General features: G+C 28.2%; 1 protein-coding gene across 1 annotated transcript in view; it reads right to left on the bottom strand.

The window, feature by feature from the left end:
- LOC107446124 (uncharacterized) overlaps positions 1 to 7957 on the bottom strand; it is a 54983-nt gene extending 47026 nt beyond the window's left edge. The window contains exon 1 of the mRNA XM_043039094.3: positions 7634 to 7957. The gene's annotated coding sequence lies outside the window, so the exon portion shown is untranslated. The remainder of the gene's footprint in view (positions 1 to 7633) is intronic.
- Positions 7958 to 24158: the final 16201 nt, after the last annotated feature.

Below are 24158 nucleotides of genomic sequence, written 5' to 3'. Positions count from 1 at the left end.
CGGTTATAAAAAAATGATGTAAAAGTAGACATGAAATTATTATCTTCAGTTGTTTGTGATATTTCGTCAAAAGCAACTCATTGGTTTACGCAGTTGATTAAGAAATACTATACTAAGTAAAAAATGTCGTGAGTGACTGAGTAACTTAATATTTGTTAGGAAATTAAATTAAGAAACTTGCTTGACAAGAGAGTGCAATAAACTATGTACCATCCTGTGAATAGTACGATTTTAAAATCAGATAAAAATGTTGAAAAATTTTCAGAATGTACCAAGATGGCATGCATGCGATGAAACAATTTCGTCAAATGTTCGCGAGAAAGGATTGCTAATAATAATGAAATGCGGCTTAAGGAATCTTCAAAAATTACTGCGTGATTTTTAAAAAATCTGTAATTATTTTTAATGCATTTTGTTAATATGCCACGAAAACTTCCCACAGTTATCCTGATGGCAACGGGACTCTAACCCATGATCCATCTGCCACTGAGGATATTTTACGTCAGCACTGTGGTCAGTGCGAGCCGGTTACGGAATTCGTTTCAACCAGCCATCGCTGGGATTCGAACCCAGTTCACCTCACTGGAAAGCGAACGCTCTATGCCCTGAGGAAAATATGACCTTATTAGTTTGGTCAGGAGAGCAGTTGAAAGTTTGGACTCCTTAATGTTATTTTCCTTGTTTTGTGTATTTCGCTGTGTCTGTCGAACTAATGAAGCAAACCAAAAATTAACCCAATTAAACTTATTTATTTGCAAGTTACAAGAAATGGCGTTTTATTTTTTTTCTGAGTATTTATGATTGTTGGCACATTTATATTTATGTTATGTAAGTTTTATATTTATGTTAAAATTCTATTAAATTTAATTTTAAATGTTTAACAATTATTGCTAATTCCAAAGCAATGATGACTGATTATGAAATAGTAATGCTGAAAGTATAAAAGAAATATTATTTTATCCGTGAGTATCGCACATAAGTCAGGGATACAACTGAAGTCAAGAACCATTTTAGTAGAAAAACACGCAATAGTATTTCCTTTAAGATTAAAAAAATAAAAAGAGTCACGTGATAAAAAAAGTAAAACACCCAATCATTACTGTTTAGCACACTGACATAAAGTGAAAAGGATTTCGTGTATTGCTTCACGTGTAGGACGATTGACTATAATGACGTCATTCCAAGAATAGGACTACCCACAAGCGTTGCTGGAGACAAAAAATAAATGCCATATAAAAATAATGTAATCGTCGTAAAGGGTTAATGGGACAAAAATAAAAAAGACAAAAAACCGCGTAACACAATGACTCCGTGAGGAATTACATATTCCCATCGCGTACCCTAACATCAATCGATTTTTTAGAATTTTGAATACCTTTTTACTTTCACGAATCGAAGGGTCAATTCGAACGGCTGATTGAGAATTCCGACATTATGATTAATGATTGCATTCATAAACTATTGGAAGTATATTGAAAGTTATAACTCGTTTCGCATAATTTGTTCCCAGTCAGTTTTTTTTCCTCAAAACCACTGATGGTTTGTCTGCAGCAAGTGATGACATAATAAATGTTATTGCTGCGATTGAAGCAGCTTACATAACATTTTACAAATTCAAATTACTTCTGTTTTAAATGCCGTTTTATTAAAACATTTGATATTTTTTCTTTTAACATAAAAATGATTAATAAATTCAGGTGTAAAAAATACTTCCGAAAATCTGCATAATTTTGTTTTTGAAAGTGCGATAGGTATATTAAAATAAATAAAAAAAAAACATACATAGTCTTACAAATTCTCTTGTCTTAAGAATTCTTATATAAAATAATTCTAATTTTTCCTTTTTTAACAATATTATGGAGACGATTTCGTTGTTTACGGCTAAATTGCTACTCTTAGTTTATTAGGCAAGCTTTTTCACACACAAAAAAATGTACGATAAAATATTTAATTGTGCCTTACTTAATAAATAATCCTAAGAAATTGAAGCTGTAAGATATTACTCATTAAAAAACTTCAGATTAAAAAACGCAGATTAAAAAACTTCATTGGCTTAAACAATATGCAGATGGAAATAAAATTCTACATGTTTCAAGCTCTTAAAAATAGGTTCCAATTCTCAAGACTTGCCAAGCAAGAAATTTGCCAGTTCGCGTTTGACAAGTCATGAGAATAGGCACCTATTTTTGAGCGCTTAAAACATGTCGACTTTAATTTCCATATTCATAACTATGAAGCTAATGAAGTTTTTTAATCAAGTAATATTCCATAAGTAGTTATAAATTAATTAAATATAAATATCTGTTGGAAACAAATTTTTATTATCTTTGCTACATTATGAAATATTTAGTTTAATAAACACATTCAAGAAAATAATAGATTTTAGGTTTTTAAAATGCTATGATGAAAATGTAGTATAGATAGAAAACTTCATGCTGATTCTGAGTTAATAGAAATTTAAAAAATGGTTTTACATAGGTGTGAATTATAATTCGAATTAAGAAAAAGTGTATCGATTTTTAATTTATAGTTTAAGTTCAGCTCAATTATTTTAGCTATTTCAGTGTCGAAATTTTTAATTATTATTTTGCATAATTAAACCAAAGAAAAGTTAATGAACAAAAAATATTTTGAAGTGAATTTCAGCTTACATGTTAATATACAAATTTAAAGTCAAGCCAAATGGCAAATCAACAATTGAACTTAAATTTACCTTGAATATTTTTAGAGTTAAAAAATTTATTTGATATGATTATAGCTAAATTTGAAGTGAAATTATTTAATATTGTTTATATATTAAAATTAAACCATTCAAAATTGTTAAATTTAGAAAATAATAATTGTCAGCATTAAATATTAGTAATAAAAAGTTAGAAAATATTCCTTATAGAATACATTCATCGTCCTCTAATTTAGAATACTTTTAATTACTTTAAAATTTAGAAAACCATGAAAGTTTATGCAACAGCACTGAAAATAACAGTTAATATAAAATATTAACATTGTTATAATAATTATAACAATAATTTTTGGTAATAAATATGAGCATTAAAATTGTAGAGAATTTTTTTAAAAAAAAAGAAACATTTATTGACATTAAATTTAAAAAATAGAAAAAATTAATGTTCGTACTACAAAGTTAAAAATTTAAAAAAAAGTCAGTAATTTACATCGATTAATTCTTAAAGATAATGATAAAAATATTAAAAAAAAATCCACAAAATAGGAAGAAGAGTAAAAAGTCAATGAGTGTAAATACAATAACCGAGGGAATCGGATAACCATGCCAGGAAGTGAATCTTACATTTTTTCACACAAATTTCGCCGTAACCCTTTTCATTGAAAGGGTCAAATGACCTTTAATGGTTAACTTACGAATAAATTATCATGAGATGAAAAAAGATCACTAGGTATAGAATGATTTAGGAAGTAGTTATAGCAGATGAGGAACAAACTTAGCTTTGGGCGGAATTTTCTTTCATTGATGTAGTTGCATCCCACCCTAGAAAACTACATATTTACGTAGTTTTCAGGAAATATATATTATAGCTGATGTGTGAAGTTATTTATGTGATCAGAGGATAACAATGGATTGAGTAAATTTAAAATTGTGATGGATAAAATGAGGGGAATCTATTTATATATGCATCATTGGAAGCATAAAAAATGTTTGCCTTTTTGAAAAATAAGGATCCAAATTTAAGCATGATAACTGTTTTATTGTAAACAAGAAAAAGATATATATAATTTAAATTTTTTTAAACCATTAATTCAATTTAGTTTTTCGATTTGAATTTCTAGTAGTCTAATAATTTTTAGTTAGGGTCTTCGCTTTAATACTCTTGAATAAGTCAGTTTTATTCTCAATTACGTTTTGAAATCACAAAAAATCAACTGCAGAAAAAAAAATTAAAAATTGCTTTTTAGAAATTTTTTTTTCATTTTCTTCAATTGTAGAAGTCGTAAAAAATTTGGAAATAATTAAGTTTAAGCTCTTTGTACTATATCTTTATACACATTTTAAATGATTTATTATTAGACAAACCTAATTTATCTGTATTTAGAGTATTATTCTAAAAGCAAAGAAAATAACCCACTGTACTAAAAATTTAACTTTCGGGTTATAGTAACCTAAATATTACAAGTTTTCAGGAATAGCAAGGTTAAATTGTTAATGCAAAATGCCTATTATTTATTATTATTTATGCAATAGAAAATACGAAGAATTTCAAAATTATAAACAGTTTGCATGTAATATAAAATATATTAAAACTGATTATTTTTTGAACAAAATTGCATTGTGAAATACGTAATTTTTGTTTTAAAACATGAAGAGTATGTCTTAATTTTCAATACAGTGATCACACGGTTAAATGTTTTAGTCAATTATTTATGACAAAATTTATATTGCTTTTTTGTGAGGTGATCATATTTAAATGAAACCAACCCTTAGCGTCATTTTATTGAAAATATAAAAAATAAAAATAGGCATTTTGTACCGCAACGCTTTTGTGATGCTAATTACATTTTAACAAATAGGTTAGCAGTTAAATTAGCCTCGGGAAGAAGTTTAATGACTAGTATTTGATGTGCGGTTCCAGTTAGAATGAAAGGCTTAATCAAAACAAAGCTGATTTAAGATTCGTTGATCAAGTTTGTACTACGAAAAAACTGATTAATAATATGTTTTTTTTTTGCCAGCTCCTTTTGCAACGAAGTTTTTTTTTTCCAATCATATTAGTGAAGTTAATATTTTTTATTATTCCCTTCGGACATATTTATTAATCTTTTCGGATCGGAAAGAAAATCAGGTATTAATCATTTATGTTTTATGAAAGGTGATTTAGACAAAATGGATTCAGTCATCACTATAATGAATATACACATAAAGATAATTTTTATTAATATTTTTTTTAATAAAAAATATAGCTTCAAGCAGTGAATGTAAGCTTTCTGAAAGCTAATATTTGGATGAGGTGATTGCAACGAAATATAAATACGTCTCAAAAATAATTTTTATTATTTTAAAATTTGTATTATGTATTAATGGGAGAGCCTATAAATTAAATTATTTTATTTTAAGGAATTGAATTTTAAGAGACAGTTAAAATTTTTAATGGCGTACAAATTAAGATGTTATTAGAAATTAAAACTTTTGCCCTTTCGATTAGAATAAAATAAATGTTTTTTTTAAATAAAGTTTTTTTTGGATAGAATAAAGTTTTTTTTGAATGAGAGGTATAAAAGAACTTATAGTTTTTTGCTAAAAAATGTTACATAATATTATTTCTTATTTTGAAATTTTAAAGTTTAAAATAACCATTTGCACTTAGGTTTTTTTGATAACTATACATGTATTAAGTAAAATATTTTTAGGTGTGAAGTAGTATTTTTATATAAGCATAATAAAAAAAAATTATAGGAAAATTAATGGCAAAAAGCATTTGATCAAAACTATTCTTAAAATTATTTTTCTGTCTTCTATTAACAGATGCTATAATTATTTTGGATTAATTTTTTGAACAATAAAAAAATAATTATAGATCAGAACACATTATTATAGATAAAAGCACATTATTTTTTAGAGTGTTGGAATATTCATAGAATATCGCGATTAAATAAACTGACCATGTTTCTTGTTAGTAATTAATTTAACTATTTCAGATTTCATTTTAATAAAATTTAGGAAATAAATAAAAAATAGATAGATGCATTAATTCTTAAGTAATTGCTTCATACAGATTTTGCATGGTTCTGAAAACTTTTAATTTAAAACCTAACTTGCTGATTTCTCAATGTTTTTAACGAACCAAATAAATAAACTTAGTATAATACTGATATGAATTCAAGGATGCATGAATTTTTAATCTTTGGAAGTAGGGAAATTATTTTTTTGCACATAGTTACGAACATAAGAACAATATGTTAGCGTAAATGTAACAAGTTCCAAATAGTGCAGCATTATCACAAATACATTTATTCACATTCTTACTAATAATTAAAATAAGGAAAATGCACTTTTCAAAGGAACTAGAGGTAATTGTTTGAATAAATAGTTTCTTCAAATTACTTATTGTAGAGCGAATTCAATTTTTAATAGTAAAATGTTACTCTTTAAACTAACACTGCAAGCAAAAAATTAAAATAATTTTTGAAAATTCATAATGTTTTAAAGTATAGTGCTTATTTATAACTTTGGTAAACAACAATTAGAAAATTATTGACTAAATATGAAAAATAAAACAACTATTTTCTGCCGATAATTAATAAGATCAACGAATTCTGTACTTATAGATGATGCTAACATTTATAAATTCTTATAAACAATAAAATTTTAACTGTGTTTACTGATAGTAAGTTAATAAATGTTAATTATCATATATGAATACTCACATATCAAATGTATGAGTGCATTCATTCCTAATAAATTTCACATGAAATTTGATTGAAATTTTAATGAGATTAATATTAACAATAAAAATGACACTTTAAAATTAGAATATTTTTTGAAATATAGTTTTTCTCAAGTATAAGAATCTCGAAATGAATCAAATAGTGAAGAATTTATTTCATTATTAAAATAAATCTGAGGCGCGAAGAAATATTCGTTATGAACGTGTATATTATTATGCTCGTATAATTGATAATAATTCTTACATTTGAATGAAAAATAATACAATAGATATTTTCTAAAATTAAAATATCTCTTAAGAGAACAAACACGTTATAAACATAAAATTGCAATACTTAGTTTAAATTATAACTATAAATATAAGACCAATATTTGAACGTTGAGTTCATAAATAAAAACAAATAAGAAAAAGGTATTTACAGTTTATTATTGTATTTTAACTGTTGTATGACAATTTTCATATGCCATTACTTCCATAATTGCGTAGTGTATTGAATAAGCGTTCAATATCTCTCAATTGTACTGTAGCTTTTATATAATACTAAGCTGTATCCATTATCTTTTTCTGAACTAGATTTTAATATCGCTCAATTGAAACAAAGGAAAAATGCGTATTTACAGTTTAGCATTGTATTTTAGCTGTTGTATGACTATTTTTTATGCATCATTATTTCGATGCATGTGTAGTGTATTCAATAAACGTTCAAAATCACTCAATTTTACTGAAATTTTAACATAATACTAAGTTGTATCGGATTATCATTTTCTGAACTTGATTTCGCGATAATGGTTCAATTTGAGAGGTCACATGATACAGTTTACGTCTTAATGTCAGTTTAGTCTGTATCAAATGTACAAGATATTATGGTTCAACTTTGAACTGAATTTTTAAACAAGCGTTTTGATGTACGGGAAACTTACTACAATTATTAATGTTTTTTTAATTAAAAAATAAAAAAAATGTTTAGTTTGAAAAAAAGAAATTAAAAATGCATTCGATGAAATAAATACTCTTTTCCTTATTTGTTTACATAAAATAAATTTTTTGAGATATTTTAGAAAATACTCTATGAAGTAGAAAAGAAGAGAACAAAAACGCGAATTTTATCTTCCGTTAAAATCACTTCACTTTCTCCACTCTCCGGAGATGAGGAGAAAGCGGATGCTGAAAAGTGAGAGTGAGAAAGGAAGATGATGAAGAAAGAGAGAGTCCAGACTTACCTGTTTGGATCTTGAGTACTTGTCTCGTTTGAAGGAGTTCCCCAAATACTAATGGCTTCACGGAAGTTCCACTCTCACTAGGTCCTTTAGTAGAAATCAAAAGAACTCCTTAGCTTCTGTAGAAAGTAATTCTCTCTTATGACCTGTCCGACCGGCTGTCTATTCTCACATTTGATAGGCCGGTTTACCTTTTCACGTCACAATCTTCAACCCACTTAAAATGTTCACCTTTATTTTCTTTCTTTCTTTATTTTATATCCTTTTATTCGAACTTAAAACAACACCACATGCACTTTTACACTCGAAGATCCGCCACAAGAAAGTGAAAACGATCTGAAGTACCACCAGGCTTTTATATAAAGCCTAGAAATGGGGAAAAGAAATTGGTTGGGTTCGCATCGGGTGATGTCATGGGTATTTTTTGACGTCACAGATCTTAACGGTTGCTTATGGGTTCATTGGTGGCAATATTTCGTGGATTATTGTGCAAAGGAAATTCTAATTGTTGTTTACTCGTCTTCATGAATCTACCTGTAGCTGTGCACGCGTTCCGAATCTTGGGATTTCCACAGAAATAGCTACACGGTGACGTTTATTCAGAAAGAGAAAAGTTTGATGTGTAACTGCAAGATTACTTTAATGGTCTCAATTACAATGAAAGCTAGTGATTTTTTAAATTGAAATTAGATTTTCTTAAACTTTATTAAGAAATAAAAATTTTAAACAGATTAATTGATGCATATTTAAGTAATGGTATTAGTTGGAAAGATAGTCTAAAGTTTAAAAATAAAACTTTCTTCTTTTAATGAAAAATACTTTTTTAATTTCCCTTATAACTCATCTTCATAAATATATCTTCAGGCATGCCCGCGTTTGGAATCTCGGGATTTACGCAGAATAAGGTGACGTTAATTACGAATTCATTATGAGTCTAATTGTAAAGAGTAGTGCAGTAAATTCAATTACACTGGAAACTGATTAGGATCTAGTATTTTTTTACATTTAAACTAAAGTTTTGTCATTAAGATAAGAATGAAAAAAAAAACAAAACAGAAACAAATTCGTTAAAAATTCAGTTCTGCATAAAGAATTAATTCTACTGGAGAATAATTAATTCATATTTATCTAACGATATTTGTTTGGGCGCTAGTTTGACATTTAATTAACTTTTCTCCTTTAAAGAACATTATTTTTTTAATTTCCGCCTTTATTACTCATCTTAACTCTATCTGCAGACATGCTGTAGTTCGGAATCTTGGAATTTACGCAGAAGTATCTGTATGGTAAAGGTCATTATAAATTTGTTGAGAGTACAAGTTTAAGGAGCAATGATGTGGAGTCAGTTACTTAGAAAACTGATATGGATCTCGTGGTTTTCCACATTTAAAATGAAATTTCAAACCGTAGTTAGGGAAAAAATTCCTTTCACTTGAAATAAATTTATGCAACTTCAGATAAATATCTTGGTTAAAGCAATCATTTGGAAAATAACTTAAGTTTTTGTTTTATTTCCTATATTTTGCTTCTTTGGCAAAATAAAAATATTATGTACGGAAAATTATTGCGATATTTTGAACTTAAGATTTTTTAAAAAAAATTGCATTCTTCTTTATTGGCTGATTTAATTTAAGAAACTAAAGGTTATCGAATAAATGTAAGCATATTACAGACTTAAAATAATTCCATGCAAAGCGTTTGTATAGATTAAGCTTAAATACTTATTTTTATAGTTAAAATATAAAGTTTAAAAAATAGATTAGTCAAAAGTTGTAAGGAACACGATAAAATTTCGTTACGCTGCGAGATAAATCGCTTTAATTAATAAAATGTGAAAATGTGATCAGGGTGAAAAAGTATGATTTAATTTTTAATGCGGAGGAAAACGTAACAGAAGCCTGTATTCAGAAACCTTTCTTAATTTAAAACCCATGCTTATACTTAGATTAACATGCATGATTGCCAAAGGTTTGTCATACGTATTCTGGTGCAAGCTCTAGACTTTGCTAATTCAAGTAAAACGTTTATCGGGGAACATCGTCTGGTTTAATATATCAAATACAATCTTTTGTAAAAACTATAGGAGATTATTATTAAATTTTATGCAGCGTAAATGAAACTATTTTCTTTTCGGTGCTAAAAGATACGTTTTTTCGAGGCAAAATCATTATATTAAAAAAAAAATTATTCAATGGATAATTTTCTTCTTTTTCAATGAACTTTTTATTATTTTTATTTATTTTTTCTTTTACAAGACAATAAAACTTTTGCGCTATTTTACATTATTTATTCATTATGCAATAATTGCTGTTATATTTTTTAACAAATATATTTTCCTTTTCTGATTTTCATATCTTTTTTCATTTATAATTAATTGTAAGATAACCATGGCTTGAACATGAGTTACACTTATATTGTTGTTTAAACACAATGTAACGATTAAATTAAAATTCGTGGTTTTTCAATATCTAGTTGTACAATTTAAACTATAGTTAAAAAAAATTGCTTTTTAATAAGGTTTCGCAATCAAAAGAAATAACGAGACTGCATAAAATATACAAAAAAAGAACAATTGAGCTAGCACATTTACAAATAAAGCCTATAATATTATTATTAGATTGCACTGATTAATGCGAAACCCCTTTTAGTATACTTACATTATTTTAGAATAATAAAGCAAAATTTCTCTACATAATTTATTCATATCGACGCAACATCGACGCAATTTGCATCGATACTAAGGGCATATTAGTTTTTTCACACATCGAAATCAATACTTTTATCTCTGTACTTTTATTTAAATAATAAAGAAATATAGCTTTCGAAACTAAATAAACATTTTTATTAATGAATTGTTTTTATGTAGCGTTTTAGACAGTAAAAGAATATTTTAAATTAGCTAAAACTATACGAACTGTCACAAAGTTACATTATTTAAGCAAAACACATATAAAATTTAATAGTTTATGCTGGTATTCTTTTTCTGCCTACCACAAAGAAAACTAAATATTTGCTGCTGTTAACAGGTTGTGGGAGAAAGTTCCTCTGATGTCGGGCTTGCCTCAGGAGGATTTCACCATTCATGATTTTTCTCTCAACGTAACACAATCGGAGATAGTTTCAGATCAACTTTGCTTCTTGAAAAAACTTTTTTTTTTAGCTTTGAGATGTGTCTTAGGTTGCAAGTTAAATTGAAAAATTATTAATCTGGTGCATAATTGAAAAATTATGCACCAGAAAACCTGTAATTAATTCGTTTTTCATGTTTATACAAGATTTATAGATAATATTGTACAAGTTTGGATAAGCATTTAAAAAAAGTGAATTTTTGATAAAAACATATCATTTCAATATGTCACTGAGACCAATTTTTTTTCCTTCACTAAGCAAAAGTTTTTTTTATACTGCACCTATAAAAACAGCTTTGTTCAAGATAAATGATTTTCATATTGTAGTTCAAATTTTTTTAAAATTTTAAATAGAAACAACAATTCTTATATTCAGTAATTATTAAAATAAGTTTCTTTTTCATGTTACAACAATGGATACATATTGTTACAAAATAACTAACATATTCTAAATTAAATGATTTTTTTGTTATTTCTGAAGTTTAATTACTTGTAATTATGAAAGTGTACAAGTTACTAAGTATTACAAATTGCTAAAATGATATTTTAGCAATATTTTATTTGTTGATCAAGTTGTAAATTTGAGTGTAAATAGAGTATTTCTAAAAAAAAAATAATCAAGAATTAATATATTGTTTAAGAATTACAAAACTTGAGAATTTGAATCAAATTTAGCATTTATTACAATGATCAAGATAGTAGGAACATAAACATAATTTAAAAAAAAATTCATTAAAAAATATCTTGCAATTTGAGTATTCCATGTCACAGAAATATATTTATTAATGTTTATTAATGTACTATTGTTTTTTGATAAATCTTTAAAAGAAACTTAAAAGAACCCTGAAAAATATGAAACTTATATTGGATAATCATAAATTTGGATTTTAATATTTATAACTTATTCAATTTAATGCCCATAAGATATTAGTTCAACCGTTGAACATTTATTTTACATTTATTTTCAAGGGCACTTTTAAGTTATTTTTTTAACGCGTTAATTGAATTGACAGTAACTACTTGAATCAATTTAAGTATGACTGGTGGTCTTGACCTTTTAACTCATCTTTCGCACTTACTAGAATGATGTGGAAGATAGTGAATTAGAATGAAGGAGAAATATCATTCTACATCTTCTATTTGACTTTTCGTTGAAATCTTAATTTATCTTATATAACTCTAACTGTAATCAATACATAAAAGAACACAAAATATATAATTAGAAAGACACATTAAAGAACAGTCTTGTGATAACAATCCAATTTAATTGCAATTATCATTATGAAGCTTGGTATAAAGTACACTGTTAAAAATTTCTGGAAAAATTGGTTAAATAACTATATTCATCAGATAACAGTCAAATAACCATAAATAAGATGGTATTCAAAGTGTTAATTGCGAGAAGAAACGTTTATTAACTGCTTTTATCTAATATGGTTAAACAACTAGAGTCTTATCACACCAACTAGGTCCACCTAATGCAGCCGCTTAGTTACTTGCAGCTGGGTACATGGTACAGCCAGGAGAGCTAATTTGTCAATCTTATGACTGACAGAACGGAAGCGCGAGTCCCGGCATTGGCACCACAATATTTCCTCAAATCCATTTAACACATGAAAAGTATCCAGTGTGATCACGGACTAGAATATGATACTCTCCCTTACGCATCTCCCTTACTCTCCCTTAGGCACCATCATAAAGTTGCACAAAAAAAAGTCTAGCATTTTCTATCTCTGGTAAAACAACCAGATAAACTATTTAAATCATATTCCATGCTTTTCATGAAACACAATTCAAACGGAATTTAGCTCTAAGTCTAGTTCCAATGTCCAGTTAAATTTATTTTTTACATTTTTGAAACCATGCTAGTTGTAAATGGTTAAAAAAAACGTATAGTTTTGTATTCACGGCTTTTTAACCATACTAGTTGCAAGCGTTTTCAAATCTTAAAAGTAAAGAAAGTTCTTTACCGTATTGGATAAAGAGACCGCCCTTGGTTTTTTACCTGGTTATTAAAATTCTAACAGTGTAAAAAATTTTGGTAGTATGATCCGAAACATCTAATTCAACACAATTTATCATATTAAACGAAATACTCATGACTTTGGGTGTTTGAGGAACATCAAAGATGTGCAAACTGAAACCAAATGGCTGAAATTTTGAACAAACTAATAAAATGTCGTGAGAGTGTAAGAGTTAGAGACCACATTATTTTAAATAAGGATAGATTTAAGACAAATTTCTGTTGAGTACATTGTTGTTGTCGCATGCCATCAATAGCATACGGCAGTGGGGATTTCCAGAAATTTCCAGTGAAACCATCTATGGTCAAGATTTCTGCCATAGTATCTATGCAATATTCACAACCCGTTCATAGGGCGGACCCATTCATACATCCATTCATTCAACCACAGATCGTAATTTAGACCTGAATCAGAGAACGATCAATCTCCAATTCAGTATCCCCAGAGGTATGATTTGTTATGTGAACATAGAGGACTTTGTGCCCGACAAATTTAGCATGCACCAGTCACCATTTACTACATGTGGAATCTTCGAACGCATGACCTCTTGAACATGGGCCCAACTCCCTACCAATCAGGATATTCTCTGCTGTTGAGTAATTTAGAGAATAAAACATGTTTTTTTTTGCCTAAATAAAAAATTATGTTCACGTGAAGGCTAATTATTTTAAATATTTCGTGAGAAAAACAACGAGGTGCATTGAAATTAATGAACCGTGCTGTGTTGTGAAGCAAGTTGTTTTTAATCTAATAATCACACTCCTTCTGTTCCAAGTGTTTTTTTTTTTTTTTTTTTTTTTTTTTTTTTTTGAGGGACCTGTCTTTTTTATACCCATGAGTCTAGCATTTTTTAATAGTAGACACAGAAAAAGCACTTTCTCTGAACTGAAACAACTTTCATTCATCAGACTTGAGTTGAGTATGTTTTGCCTACAATATTTTAATTACAGTTTTAATAATTTCTCTGCCATGAATATTCAAGTCAATAAAAAAAATCATTCATTAACTTTAATGAGTCTTCATGACATAGATAAGATGTAACAAAAAATTGTGTGATAAGGCAACTGTTACAAGGTCAATCAGATGGCATAATTGATAACGTGTGTCGTGGAAAAAAATTAAGTTCGGCACACACCTTACAGCAAAACAATAATGCATTTTATCAAATGATTAGAAATTTCACCTAACAGCATACATTCCTTATTTCATTTTTTTGCCCACATAAAAACACTATTTATAATATTGTTGGTAAAGAGTTTCATTGAAAATCTATTTCAATGACCATATTTGAAAGACAAAGAGGCCAACACGGAGAAAAATATTCTGGTAAAATTACTGTACAATGTAGAAATATTTTTTCTGGTAAAAAAGAAACCATAATTTCGGTTAATAAAACCAGAATATACCGTAATTAAATCGTTCATTTACTGTTCAAACCGTAACATTTTATTGGAAATTCTGGTTTTTAAAATTTTATTAAAACACAAGTAAAAAATCCAAAACTCTAAAGTTAAATTAAGCGAATAAAAATTTTTTATGGCATGATGAAACTACCAATTTATACCACATTTATCAAATTTTATTGCATATTACAAAAAAGCATATTTTATTGCCTTTAAAATCATTATCTAAACGCTCCACTAAAAATTATCAAGCTTTTTGATGTTCAGAAACGGGGTACATTTTACCATACCCTTTCATCAGTTTGTTTCAGCACTTTACTAGCTTGGAAAAGTTTTGAATGTCATTTAAAATTTGGAAAAAATTTAACTTCTAGTGAAACTGTAGTTTTAAACAATTTGTTTTCATGGAAAACCATCCATGACATGGACTCTAGAGGAATTTTAACAAAAAGAAATATTTATTACAAAAATTTACAAGACAAAAATTATAAAAAATCGAAGCTTTATTTCTGAGAGTGTTAGTACTACTCTAACTATAAATCATTTTTGAAATTGGTTAAAATAATTATAATAAAATGATTTTGTATTTTTTAAACATTTATTTTTGAGTCTTTTAAATTAAAATTAATGAAAATATTTTTGATTTTGATTTAAATTTTTTTTGACATTGTTATATGCTACTATTATCTTTGTTATGTGAAAACGCTTAACATCAATATTTCTGTACTACAGGTAGATTACAGGAAACTATTGTAAATTTTAAATGAGAAAATAGAAAATGAAGTACTTAGCCTTCTTTTCTTCAAAGCCTGTGGAAAACTTTTTCCTGTAGTAAAATATGTAACTATAATATTTATTATTTGCCTTATTTTGTGGTTGAATTCTATTTTGTCAAAAAATGTATTGTAATTGTTTTTTTAAACTAATTTTTTAAAGAATTACAACACATTTTTATAGAAAATTAAAAAACAAACTCTTAATTTTCAAAAGAAATGAAATTCATCAAAATTTTAAACTAAATAACCATTATCAGTGTTATAAAAAATCATTAGAAAACTTTGATGAAGGTAGAAAAGATAGACAAAAAACAAACATTATTAGAAAAAAAACAGGCAAAGTTGGTTTTAAAGCCAAACGACTCATAATCTTTTATTTCTATCACTAGTTTGCTGAAAAATGGAGAAATCAAATTGTACACTTGAAAAATATTTTTATTCAAATGTTTATTCCGTTCAATGTACTAAAGTTACTACAGTTGCGTTCGTTTTTTTACAAATGCGTTTTTTTGTGTTCAGTATTTAAAATTGTGTCAATTTTTCTCAAACAATCACAGTTAAATGGAGTAGCTAAGCAGTCATGAAATTAATAATACTGATAAAATTAACCAAGTTTCAATTTTTTATATATCGTACATTAAGTAATATATAATTACAGTGTGGGTACTTCTAGAGAGGGTCAAAAACGAAATATTTCGATCTCATATCAAATTTCCATATATTACTTTCTTACTGTCACGCTTAGCCACTCGCAAAGTGCCAAACATCAGTTTATTAACACTATTTTTTTAAAATTTAAAAGTTTTTGTTTTAGGAAATGAGTTTTCTCTAAGGTAAACTTAAGAAAATGTTTATAGCGTCTATATATTACGTATATATATTACGTCTGTGAGCTTTTTATTCTCGACAGAGCTCTAAATGCGTGTTTAAGAAAATGGACACAGCTCTAAATGCATGTGTAAGAAAATAGACACAGCTCTTAAATGCGTGTGTAAGAAAATGAACACAGCTCTAAATGCGTGTTTAGGTAAATGGACACAGCTTCAGATGCCTGTTTAGGAAAATAAACTAAGTTAAGAAGGGTATTTGAAAGAATCGTCACAGCTCAAAATGCGCGTTTAAGAAATGGGCACGGCAATGTTTAAACTGGATATATAACAGATATGACTTTCAAGCGTTCCCTTCGTATTAAAATCCTAAAACGATAAAGTGGTTTTTTGAAATCTGAGTTTGTACAATTTAAGTTAAATATCACAAATATAAATTTTCAAGACCCATGACAACTTTGTAAAAACGTTAATTTTAAAAATATTTTCAAAAAAGCTCATAAAAAAACATATACTAAGTGATTTAGGAAACTGAATAACATCACACTACGAATTTATATGGACCAATTAGTAAGAGCAGTTTTTCTATAGAGAAGTTTGAAAAATGGAATCAAATGCTATAAACATTTTCTTAAGTAGCTATGTTCATATTTGTATAATCTTAAATGCGTATTTTGTACCATGTCAATTTTCTTAAAACTTTAATTGTTTTACAGTATTAATTTTATTTGTTTCCTTAAAAATATATTTTTTTAATAGTAAAATTTATTACATTGAAAACTTATAATTCTCTCTTTTACGAAAGCATAATGTATCCTTACTTGTAAATAATTCACTTTATTTTATAAGCAAATTTATATTTATCTTATACCATGAAAAAAATCGTTTCAAGCTTAGTTTCTAGAGCAAATCAGACAGGAACGTGGGTAGAATTATATTTAAAGAAGGAACGTTAATAAGTTCTAAATATTGCTTTAGAATTCAACTTTATAATTTACTTTTAGTCAAAAGTAATGTGAGCAAATCGTCTTCGTAATCGATTGAGATTCAGTAAATTGATATCCTACGCAACTAAACGTAGGCATAATCCTATATCAATGCCTACGTTAACTCCGCAAGTGTTTATTTCACTACAATTATTGGTATCCACCAAAATCTGACATTGCGTTAGTGAAGAATTGGCATTTTGAAGCTCCTTTATCTCCGTCACTCCATGACCGCAACTGTTAATTTCTTTGGTGCAATGCTCTGATAGATCCGGATTCTTTGACAAGGTTATGAGTTCTCATTTTGATCCGTCACTATTTTGAATTAAATTGCAGGATATATTTTTTTACTTTCACTAAAGCTTCACGCAAATCAAGGTTGTGGTGTTGGACTTCGGGCATGATGTGGGTTTGGAATCTATTCCATAGTTTGTATCACTATTTTGATCATAGAGTATATTTGTTTCTTTAAGCGTTACATCCTTTTTGTATAGTATTATAAATATGGGTAATGATATAGTGCTTTCTTAAAATTGCTACTCTATCATAAAGATGCGAAGAATAGATCGCTGTTTTGTTCCGTATTATTAAGGAATTTTTACAGTTTAATATTTCATTTTGTTTCGTAATAGCAGAGCTGCAAATACGGTTACATTTCTTTTGTTTGTAAATTAGAAGATGTTACGGAATCACGTATGCAGAATAATATATTTTACATATTTTAATGACTATGAGACAATAAAACTAATTCGTTTAAGTATTGAAACATATACCCATGATAACTCTAAAGTACTTACAATACTATATGAAACGGGCTATCCAGATTTGAAACTTGGTGATTATTTGTTGATTTGTAAACTTCTCCCCCCCACACAATATCAACCATAGTATTGACATATATCCTCTTAAGTTATTGGGGGTTCCACTGTCATTGAATTTGCGGTGGCCACTATTTAACAACTTCCTACTTCACCCTGAATAACTGTTGATCTAATGATTGGAGTTTGACGATCTTAATGGTTCGAGGAGACGACCTATAATATTAATTGGCGCAGATGATATTTTAAGTTACGTAATCAGGCACACAAACGTACTTTCTCTGAATAAACATGCCATTTTTTTAACGGATTTGGATTTCTGGTAGCCACAATTCGGGAATAATGGTCCCAATAGTTTGGTCAAAAGAGTGGTTCAAATTCTGAACCACACTCAAATTTTGAATGTTAATTTTACATTTTGCGTATTTCTCCATGTCTCGAGACTTTTTTCGCAAATTGAAAGATTTTTGCACGAATTATAAAATTCCCCTTTATAAAGATAATTTCATGCAAAAATAAATTTTGGTAGATATTTATTATTTTGTATTATTTTATTTAATTAAATTTTGAACCTGAATTGTTGCAAAAATATTGCATTATACGGTATGAAATTTTTATGTCTCTTAAAGTATGTAATTTCACATAGCAAAATACAAAATTTGAGCGAAATAGGTTGAATAGTTTCAGAAAAATCGAATTTTGAAAAAGTCATGTACTGAAAATTCGATTTCTCAGGAATTCAAGATCCGATCAAAAGTTATTCAGAGTGATCCGTTTCTTCTTGACCCACTGTACATCCTTTTTCATGCTGGTTAGAGCTTTCGACTAAGGCCCTTGGTTTGAATCCTGCCGGTTTTCCCCCACAAACTAAGCGTGAGAGGTTTTCCTTTAACGTAAAAGTATAGCACTTCAGTTTCCGTTTCGTCCATCGTATCTCACTGAACTCTCAAGTAACAGTTGAATATAGTGAAGAAGAAATATTTTCATGAAAATAGCAACAGCATATTTACATTTCAAATCAGTAAATATTAACAAAGACCAGAAAGGGAGAAAATTTATTTAAAATAATATACTTACACATGATCACTTTTCAAGATTAATATAAAGATACATGTTGAATTAATGAGCATTATAGCAAGTTAGTCTAAAAGTGATGTAGCAAAATGAAGCTTGAGGTGGTTTTAATATGATCCTGATGGTACTGCAACTTTTTAAATGAACTTTCAAGCTGTTCGCGAGGTTGACAAATATTTGGGGCAATAAATACCTCTTCTCCACTAAGGTAGTTCTTATCCTATGCTTGAAAGAGATGTCTGAATTAGATTAGCCTGAAAGAGATGTCAAGCCGTAATTACTTTCCCTAGAGAATCTCTAAAGCATACTGTATGTGATTCAAATCTGAAAATCTGGCTGACCACTCCATCCTCTGAATATCTTCGGCTTCAATGTATTCATCGACCAGACCAGACTTGCGTGGACGTGCGTCGCATGCATAAAAATGAAACTTTGTCAACAACACGTCTCTGAGCAATCTCAACTCTATATCTCAGGGGAGTATAGATGACAATCAGGAAGAACAGGCTGGTTTGCATGACTATACTACGTCGCGCTGGCCCATACCATAACACATCGGTCATCAGAGTGTAGAAGAAATGGTAGTAATTCCTTGTTTCTTCCCATATGTGAACAAGTCATAAGTAGTTCAGTAATATATTTATTGTCCCAAGACCTCAGATTTATTGTCCCAAAATATTGGTCAACGTCATGAACAGCTTGAGAATCCATTGTGAGACCTGCAATGTTATTAGGAAGGGTCATATCTCATATCAAACCCTCCACAAATGTCAATTAGCCCCATCATTTTTGGACTAACTTGCTGTGATGATGTTGAATACTTGTCATTTTTTTGTCTTTGTTCCAACAATGAAAAGAGCGTACACCCACTATGTCTGAGATCAAATATGTGTCAGGAATCACTGTGGCTAGCCATATCTTGTGTCTGGAGTGTTCCTTGAGAGTAGCCAGCCTTTCATTAGCCGGAGAGTAGCTTAGAAAGTAGCCAGAATTTCAGTTTGTCATCACCCTTTTAGTAACCTAGTTTTCCTAATTATAAATAAAAACCTAACATATAATAATATAGTAAATAATATCAAGAAATACCATGCAATGTAAACAATATTAAGCCGATAAAATAGTGAAATAAAAAAAATAGTATTTAAAATGTACTTTAACAGTTTGTTTAGAATTTGAAAGAAATTATTTTAAGCAGGTTCTTTGAGAGTTTTTTGAACCATCACAAATATTGTTATACAGTGTTTTTTGATTAGAATATAAAACAAGATATGTTATGAATTTTGTTATGTAAAATGTGTTATCTTTCATGTCAAATCTTTTTTATTATCTATTAAAGTATTTCTTAAAAAATTTAATGTAACCGAATACAGGCAAGATGTTCAAACGTAAATGTTAACCCAAATGATAAGGTTTACTTAATATTAAAAAAAGGGAAGCTTTTTGATTTATCTTATCTTTATATCTGTTCTAATTTCATTTCTTCACCCTTCATAAAAATGAACGAAACTGAGATTTCTGATAAAAATGCAGCTGATTTTTGCTGCATGGAATTTAAATTTTAATTAAACAGTTCAAACCTGAAATTTGATTGTGATTGCGCTATACTATTTTTTGAGTTAGTCACGTTTGAGTGCATGATAGTTTTTGTAATTTTTTTCAATTATGTTCCTAAGGAGCTTGTAACATTCGAGATCGATTTTTAATTTATTATTTTTCAAATTTAATTAACTATTTTTTTATTCATTTACGTCTTGTCTAAATCCCAATCAGTTTGTCATAGTGCTTAATTTATCAGTTAAATTTATTGCTTGGAAAGAGAAATACGTTCTTCAAATTTATTGAATTGAAATGGAAATTACGATACGCATGTTTCAGTGGTAGTATATTTTCCGTGCTGTATTTCAGTTTTAAGATGAATTTTGAGCGAGAAAGAACTCCGGAAAACATTCTTTTTATTTTATAAACGTCTATAAAATCCGCTACAAGTCAAAAATTTGAGAAAATACACCACTCAGATAACAAAAGGAATAGTAGCTTCTGCCATAGATTCTAGCTGCAAGCATTTCCATATCCAATGCGGAATTTAGTCAGATTGAAATTAACACTAAAATGAAAGATATATCACTATTAGAATAGGTGTGTATTAATTATTAAATAATTAAAACACAAATAACAAAATTTATTTATATGTCATTGTTTCGCGAATTGTTCGAAATTATTGTCCCGTGATTAGGAAAAGAGAAGGAAGAAAATACATTCGAATTCTCTCTGAAATATTACAGATATTTAGGGGTAATCCCCTTGGACGATTCCATCGCTTATCAACAGTGGGGGAAAAATCTTTTATCAATACAAAAATCAAAGAATTTTATGAAACTCTTCTTGATTACCTAGTAATGCAAAGGAGACCAATTACTCCTTAAACTGTATACTGTCGCATAAAAGTATCCCTAAGCGATTCCTTCTCTAAACACATCTCAATATCCCTAAACATCTATCGTAACAAACGAGAGTTGCTGATTTTCAATAACTTGCTCCGATGTTTTTCTATTCTATTTAGTTGCTCTTTTAAAACGGTACAGTGATTTAATACTCTTTCTGTGTATATTTATTATTCTTAAAAATATCAATTATCTTATCTAACACTTTTAAATTTTTATTTTTATGTATTTTCATTTATTTATTTTTTTGTGGAAGAGAGATTTTTTAGCAGTTAAAAGATTTATATTTTAGTATTCAATTATTGGTTTAATAAATGGAGTGCGTTTTTTATCACAACGAAAGACATACAAATGATCTAAACATATAATATAAAAGCACAATAACTATTCGCTGGTCTTTAAATTGCTGGTGAAATGAAACAGAATCAATTGGCATTTCGCTACCATCGAAAAATACTTCAGACCCAAATCACAAGAGGCTACATTCTAGAAAAATCGGTTCAATGTTAAGCTTGAATGTCGGTCCTTGAACCATAATTCACGTTGAACCATAGCATCGAGTTATTACACGGTTTAAATTGTAGGATGCTGTGTTAAAATTTGGTGTCGAATTAAGGTCGTCACATGATTATCATTTAAATGATATTTTGATTTAATGGGCTCCAAAATTTCATATAGTAGTATAATTTTCCCTATCCCAATTTTCTGTTATTATCTATTTTTGGTTTTAAAAAGATGCACTAGGCGTTTTTTATAAATAAAACAAAATGTGATGGAAGAATTGGTAATAATAACGGTAAATTTCGTGTAATTTTTAAAACTATGCCAATTTTTTATTTATAAAATTTACTTTAGAATTATAATGTAGTTTAGACTTAAGAAAATCATTTAAGTATTTTACTTAGATCATATATGATTATCAATTTGAAATTTTCCCGAATCCCTATATTCCTCACTCTTTGGATTCTTTAGTAAAATCAAAGCGATTATACACGCGTCTCCAGAGAAAAGAAAATAAGAAAATGGGTTTTTCCTAAAGTGTGAAATTATGAAAATTATATCCAATGACACGGTTGAGGTCAAGGTTTAAAACTTTGAAAGCACTCCGAAGCTATTGAACTTCTTCTAGTTAAAATTCGTCTTTTTCCGTGAAGCATTATCAAAAAAATAAGGAAAATTCTATAAAAAATATATGCATTAGAGTAAAAGTACTTAAGTGAGTAAAAAGTAGTAAATGTCTGTTTACTATCCTAACATTTGTATTTAGATGATAAGTGGTCAATAATTGGAAATGAAAAGAGTCTCGATATTTTTTTTAAAATTATGCTGGGGAAACCAGTGCTTTGAGCACTATTATTTACTACTGTATGGGAGGGAAAATAGATTTAATTTTTTATAGATTTTGTGTGGCAAAAACAAGAAAATTCTTACCTTTAGGTTTATATTTGAAAGTCTTTATAGCTATTCAATAATCTTCTATAGAAACTCATATCAAGTAAAGGGAACACTTTTACTTTGAACTGTAATATTATTACATTGAGCCTCAATACCATACAAAATTTCGCATCACAAAGTGTTAAATTTAATTATGTTTCTGAACGTTTTGAACAGTAAGAATTTAAAATTATGTATTCATAAACATGATATTACTTGTAAATATATATTTCATAAGCACTTATTCGTTTATACAGTCATAAGTATTTAAGTTCAAAAAGGATTAGTTTGAACTGGTTAACTCATAAACGTGATTCAAAATACTTTTTAAACTTTTAAAATAAATTAAATATAATTAAAGGTTTTTAATAACCTATATTATATAAAACGCTAATACGTACGTATGTATGTATGTATCAATAAAAGCGATGATATTTCTCGCGCTGGCAACAGTTTTCATTTTTAATTGATTGGATTCGGCGCGCAAGAGGACGTAGTGAGCAACCAGATAACAATAACCAGAGTGAGCATTATCAGGTTGTTCAATTCAGATTCATGCACTAAAAACATGACAATATTTAATTTAAACTCAATTATGAAATAGAATAGTATAATTGAAGTGAGAATGCTTTAAAAGGCCGCTGTTGAATTGATATTTTTCTACTGGGAGCTACCTAAACGTCTAGAAAACGTTTAAGTGTTTGTATTGAATGCATTGAATTTTTTTTATGTTTCGCGTTTATTTATGCATTGAATTTTCACGCTTTAAAATGCAGAATATTAGTGCAGCAATATTTGATAATTTATTTTGCTAATATGTTTCTTATTTAGCTAAAGTTTTGATTTTTTCACCATGTACAATCTAAATAGCTAATATACTTTTTTAAAAGCCAATACGAACATTGGTAGAATTCATCTACATAAGTACAATACTATGTCTTTGATGATAAAATACTATGTCTTTGATGATAATATATTATGTCTTTGTGCTAGAACATTGTGTTCATTGGCGAGCGAGCGCAGCGAGCCATGGTTCACGGCGTGAACCACATAGGATTGCGTAGCAATTCTCGGGGGTTGGCGAGCGTTAGCGAGCAGGGGGCGGAGCCTCCTAGTTTTTACTTATTACATTAAGATGATAAATTTGAAATTTTAGTATGTTTTTCAGATTGTGGGACATTTTTATAGTGCAATACCTCTTATTTTGGTTATGAAACCAAATTTACAAGACTCAAATAATAAGATATTTATAAATATATTTCATTATTGTCTAAAAGGTTATTCAATTCAAATTGTCCAAAAGGTTATTCAATTCATATAGTTCATATTTATTAAAAACTCCAACCGAAGTTTGGTAAAACCAATTACATTTTTAAATCGACAGTCACTTTGGGAAGGCATATAAACAGAAAATTCTTAACATAATAATTCCTAAGTGATTGAATTATATTAAATGTTGTTCAGTATATTAAACGCTGGATCTCATAAGGTTAAAGTTGTAGTTAATGTAGACCACATTATAGTTCACAGCGTTTTACATTTTTAATAGTAAAATTTGAAGCATTTAATTTTTTCTCTTTTTCTTTGCAATTTACCAGGAGCAAAATAAGCAAAATA

Source organism: Parasteatoda tepidariorum, chromosome 6 (genome assembly GCF_982258835.1).
Source record: "Parasteatoda tepidariorum strain Cologne lab strain chromosome 6, Ptep-v5.0, whole genome shotgun sequence".
NCBI lineage: Eukaryota > Metazoa > Arthropoda > Arachnida > Araneae > Theridiidae > Parasteatoda > Parasteatoda tepidariorum.
This window is presented reverse-complemented; position numbering and strand designations above follow the sequence as displayed.